The sequence below is a fragment of the Heloderma suspectum genome, chromosome 2, assembly GCF_057233095.1.
Source record: "Heloderma suspectum isolate Gila_16-S chromosome 2, 16-S_ref, whole genome shotgun sequence".
Taxonomy (NCBI): domain Eukaryota; kingdom Metazoa; phylum Chordata; class Lepidosauria; order Squamata; family Helodermatidae; genus Heloderma; species Heloderma suspectum.
Window position 1 is genome coordinate 200125348 of NC_139459.1, and position 6000 is coordinate 200131347.

The following is a 6000-nucleotide window of genomic DNA, read 5'->3' on the forward strand; positions in this document are numbered from 1 at the left end:
ACAATGGTGAAGAGGAGGAGCAACTCCGTGGGCTCCTGCTAGGGTTTGGGCCCTCAGCAGGTGCCCCACCATACCTACCCTTGACGCTGGCCCTGGATGCTCCCTGTCTACAAAATTAGAACTCTCTAGATGATTCCCTTGGTTAGAGGAATTCTGGATGTACACTTTTTCCAGGGATGACAGTTTTCTGGCTTTCTGGATGACCAGCATGTTGACCAAACATGTCAAACACCCACAAGTCAGGTGTTCAACGGTCCCTGTGCTGATCACTGTTAACTCCAAAACACACTCATAGGATATGGGGGACAGCAACTGACTTGAAAAGCATCAATGGCAAGTTGATAGCAGGTGGCTCTTTTATGATGTACTTCCTGTTTGGCTTCCTAGTTTCAGCCAGACCAGGACAGGCATTCATGAAAAAATTATGTCAGCTCAGCACAAAGCCTCTGATAAAGAGAGCAGCTGCCAAATCAACCGTGATGGCTCTTGATGGAGGACAATATAGGGCATCTCTACACCAGCCTAAAATCCTGCATTTAAAATGGGGCTTTCTGCTTCCGTTTTAAATGCAAGATCACAACTGACTAGGGGTGTACGAAACTCCACTCACCTGTGTTCGGGGGGGGGGGTCCTCCGGGGGGGCGATCCGTTCCTCCCCCCCCAGAATCCTCTCTGGCTGGCACCGCTCTGCAGCAACTCCGTGGAGCCACCGGCCAGGCCCATCCACAGCTGGACCTCCATCTGCTGCCGGGCTGCTGCGGCCACAAATGGTGTCCTGCGTAGGACGTAAATACTTATGTAGCCTATCTATCACGGCAAAGAGCAGGGACGCAAATGGCGTCTGCTACACCATTTGCTTCCCTGTTCTTTGCAGTAATAGGCTACGTAAACGTTTACGTAGCCTATTACTGCAAAGAACAGGGACGCAAATGGCGTAGTGGACGCCATTTGCGTCCCTGCTCTTTGCCGTGATAGGCTACGTAAGTATTTACGTAGCCTATCACAGCTAAAGGAGGGACGCAAATGGCGTCCCCTACACAGGACGCCATTCGCGACCACACACTGGAGCAGAAGACTGCAGCGGCTGGATCCGGACCCGCCAGGGGCAGGTAGGATCTGGTCCACGGGGACTTCGCGGGGTGGTGGGGGGAGCAGTCCATTCCACCATGGTCTCCGGGGGCCTGGATTCTAAAGAATCCGGCCTCCCTGGAGTCCGTGGCAGAATTCTCTGCCATACCTACAACTGACTCCCTTTACATGTACTTCCTTTTCCCCCACCCCTCCCCCCTCCTTCTCCCTGTATCTGAGTCTTCCCTTATCTTTTATTGATCTCGCTCCTCTTCTTGCTGCCTTTCCTCTTTTCACAGAGGGAACTCAAGCAGAACACAATGGGGTAATTTGATAGCTCATTATCTGTGATCTAGTTAAAAACAGAACAAAGGGCATTTAGTGCAGGAAATGCCTTGAATGATCAGAGCATCAAGTAAAGAGCCCGCAAACTTCAGTGAAACAGCAATCTCAATCGCAGGATAAAAGCTCAGTGTGAAGGAGCCCTTAGTCTCTCCCTTCCTTCCTTCCTTCCTTCCTTCCTTCCCTCCGAGCCCGCAAACTTCAGTGAAACAGCAATCTCAATCGCAGGATAAAAGCTCAGTGTGAAGGAGCCCTTAGTCTCTCCCTTCCTTCCTTCCTTCCTTCCTTCCTTCCTTCCTTCCTTCCCTCCCTCCCCCTCTCTCTCTCTCTCTCTCTCTCTGTCTCTCACATGCACACACATGAGTGCCCTCCCTTCCATACCAGGAAGATGTTTCTGGCCAGGAACATCAGTCATATCTACTTAAGTCCAACTTTCATGCTCTAGGTTTGGAAACTGCTACCCACCTCAAGCTGTGGTTAGAGACTTTTTCAACTGGGAACCACATGTGCATGCTTGAGGACTGTAGCCTGAAAAGCAGAGCTTGCTAAACCTATCAAAGGAGCAGGTCAACTGAAAGGTATCACCTGGGCAATTTTCATTCTTCTATACCCTTTTTTCATCCTTTGTTTGTTAAATTGGTATCCCTCCTTTCCACCAAGCAATGCTCAAGACAGCTAACAATAATACAAATAAAATACAATATAATAAAATACAATACAATAAGATGGTACTAAAATACAATTAAAGAAAGATTAAACCAAGGCAGATAAAACATCACTAAATATCAGCAAAAAGAACCACTTGAAACCAATTACAGTATTTTCAAGTCAGCTTATGGGCCAAAGGCCTGTTGTTTACTTTTTCTTTTTTTTTTTAAGTCTCTGCTTGCCAGCAGAGGATGGGGCTAACCAGACCACCCTTGGTAAGGAGTTCCAGAGCCTGGGAGCAGCTGGTGACAAGGTCCTCTCTCAGGTTCCAGCTAAATGGGCTTCGGATGTTGGTGGGACAGACAAGAGAGCATCTCTAACATTCCTCGCAAGGGGATTTTTTTAACACTTCAGTTTGATGTGGAGATTTTATCTGAAACTCCTCCTAGTGGAGGAATGCAGACCTTATGGCTTGAACAAAAAGGGTAGTTTTCAACTTGCCTCAGGAAAGCGAAGAGTGCGCTGCAACAGGATTGCTGCTCTTTAGACTATCTCGGAGCCCCCCGCCCTTCCAAAGCCCTGCAGGCAGGGCAGGTGGAACAATGGAGGCAAAAACGCCCCCCATTGTGCCTTAAAAAAAAAAAAATCTTTAGCTAGACAGGCCTCTCTTTGCCCACCTAACTGACTTACCTTGCTGTGGACTGGGATGGGCAAGAGAGAAGCCTGTAGATTCATCCCCGCCCACAAGTGCAGCCCTGCTCTGTCTCTCAGGTGTGCATCATGAGATCAAAACTACTACAGTAGTATTAGTAGTGAGAATAGCAGCAGCAGCAGCCGGGGCAATATTTATATCCTGCTTCTCAGCCTTGATTTTTGAGGCTGCTAGCTTACACCAATCCACACAAGAGATAAAACCCATACAATACAGAACATTTGTCCACTCCTCCCCCCCATCTCCCCTGCTGGCTCCTGGCCAGGTGTACAGCAATGTGCATGGTCATTAACTGGAATGGGAGTCCCTTCCACACCTCTCACCAAAGGAAGGGATGGCCCTATTTCTCCCAAGGCCTCCAGCGTGCAGGCAAGTCATGCCCCAAACAAGAGCACCCTGCACACACAGCCCTAGGGAGTAGCGCAGCCACTGGGTCTTTCCTTGCAGTGTTTTTAAGCGCTACAGAGAACCACAAAACCTGTAAACAGAGCCAATACTGGGGTGAGCGTGCACACTAGGGAACGATGCCTCCGGCATACCACTCTCAAGGCTCCAGCCTAAATCTCCATCCATTGTCAAACCCACACAGGCCATTCAGACCACGGGCTTCTTCACACAGTGGTTTTATCCTGCTATCGAGACTGCTTACTCACGGACGTTTGTGGACCCTTTAGATGACGTCGTCAGCCTCCAGGGCATCTCCCACACTAAATGACCTTTGTCCCATGTTTTAAAAGATCAGAGATAACGAGCTATCAAACTTGAGTTCCGTTTGAGTTTCCTCCATAAGAGGAGCTAGACCAATGAACCGTATGGAAGACTCAGATAAGGAGAAAAGGAGGGGGAAAGGGGGCGAGGGGGAAGGAAGCACATGTAAAGGGAGCCTGTTGTGATCCTGCATTTAAAACAGATGCAGAAAGCCCCATTTTAAATGCAGGATTTTAGGCTGGTGTAGAGATGCTCCTGATGAAGATTCAAGCTTATTTGATTCAGTGTTACTGGTCCACATTTTTTTTTAAAGGCAGCATAAAGGGTCAATTTGGGGGCACTCCTGAAAGCATATGGGTAAGAAGTTCTGGGATAGAAAGAAAGTTATTTATTTTATTTATTTATTTATTTATTTATTAAATTTATTAATCACCCATCTGGCTGGTCACCCAGCCACTCTTAAGTTATTATTTAATTGTTGTTTATGTGCGATAGTGTTGCTATTCTTCCTTTTTGTGACAGTTTATGTAAAAGTTGACACTGGCCAGATTGAAATAACTGAATGTGTATTTTTGTTTGTTCTTCTTGATTATTTTATTTTTGTGTGATGACATAATTCTCAATTTGACTGTATCTATTTATTACACTCGTTATTTCCTAAACCCAAATAAACATACTGATTTTTTAAAAAAAAATTTTTTCAAAATGCTCAGTTTTTCACCTGCTGTTTATATGTTAAGATTCCACTTGAAAAACTCAATAACCCGGCCTCTTCCCTAAGGGCATGGGAAAGCATCCAGTGCATTCTGGGATAACCAGCCTGACAGCTACATATTGTCACAAATGTCCTTGATAGCAAAACCACATCCATAATGAAAGTTTGGACCCCTATTGCAAACAAAAAAGTGAGTCTCAGAAGGCCACAATGGATTTTACCAATGTCACAAAGCTAAATCCATTTTGAAAACGAGTTATTTAAGATTTCCCTTAACAGGAATTAATACATACCTTAACAGGTACAGTTCACAGTGCTTCTCTGTTCAAGGCCGCCTCCAGTACATAGCATCTGCCCATGCAGCATTCAAAGGTATGCATGTTGCAATCTGGACTGGAGAGTTTGCCATTAATCTAGCTTCAGATTTTTGGCAGTGAGGAGGCTCATACGTGAAGCAGCATGAGCAAAGCATCCCAGCTCCATGAAAGCATACATCATCCATGGATTTGGCTACATCAATATACAACAATCAAATAGCATCTTGCTAGAGCTGGCATCCATACAGTACCTTCTTGGAACTAGATGAAAGATACTTTTTGATAGTATATAGTGTGCAATCCCAAACATCTATTAATTAGAGAGGCGCTTTCTGCTGACTCATTCGTTCAGTGCGGGAGTACATTCTGATCTTCTTGATCTGACGCACAAATGCTCCTTCTCTGCATTAGTGGCAGTTCCTTGGCAAGCTGCCTGAGAGAGGTTGAACTTGTATATATTGTAGATGTATTTTAAAACTCCCATGGAGAAATGTAACACTGCATCTTCAGGCATACTTCAGAATATAGTATATATGAGTATGCTGGTGACCACAACTCATTTTAATGAACAAAGAGGAACAACCAGACCTAGCCTAGCATGTATACCTAGCATGTACACCCTGCTTTTAAATTCATACCAACAAATATGGGCAGTCTCCCAATTGGTCTACTTTTTCTCTTGAGTGGATTTACATTCCATCCAAGAATATGGAATATTATTCAGCAGACAGGTGTAAAGTGTTGAAACAGGTGGTAGATGAATTGGAAGATAGAAATCCAAACACAGGCCAGGTCTACACCTTGTGTCATATCGTTACGATCCCATCATGGTAACGCAATATATCGCCCTTGCGCATTTACACCTCATAGGATACACAGTGACATCGGCTGCAATATTTTGGATAATGTGGAATAGAAAGCAGGAAATAACACTGCAATAGTAGTATATGAAATGTGTAATGTACCCCAACAGTTATCACTGCACTTCAGTACCACTATAAAGCAGTAGTGCAGATCTAGCCTCCGTCACAATCTTATAATGCTCATACTGGGAATGACCATGAGGCTGTGGTACCACCGATAAATGGTATAGATGATTCATTCTCCTCCTCCTCCCACAGAATTTTAAGGGGCAGTAAAGTTAATGAAACTGGATTCGCTCTGCTGAATGTTTTATGTAAATATCAGTTTAAAATCTGCTGTCAGGGACCTCAAGAACCAGCAAGGGAAGTATCCTGCCATCTCTTCCAGTGGGGACAGCATTGTTGATTACGTTTGTTTGTTTGTTTGTGTGTTTGTTTGTGAGCTGCCATTTCTGACAAAATCCTCTCCATAAATTTTCAGAGACCACAGGCAAGACAAGTGTGCTGTTTGTCCCCACAGATCGGGGTGCAGAACCAGATACGGATGGAGACCCAAATTGTCCCCCACAGGCCAGATGACATCAGTGGGTGTGATGACGCCCATGAACATGCGTTCATTTATTACAT

General features: G+C 45.2%; 1 protein-coding gene across 5 annotated transcripts in view; it reads right to left on the bottom strand.

Moving 5' to 3' along the window:
- The window catches only part of LOC146353773 (uncharacterized), a 197853-nt gene extending 192999 nt beyond the window's left edge, over positions 1-4854 (bottom strand). For 4 of the 5 annotated variants that reach the window (XR_014788164.1, XR_014788159.1, XR_014788165.1 and 1 more), the window contains exon 1: positions 4487-4854. The gene's annotated coding sequence lies outside the window, so the exon portion shown is untranslated. The remainder of the gene's footprint in view (positions 1-4486) is intronic. The other variant, XM_084837248.1, reaches the window with a different exon arrangement.
- Between the last annotated feature and the right edge of the window lie 1146 nt (positions 4855-6000).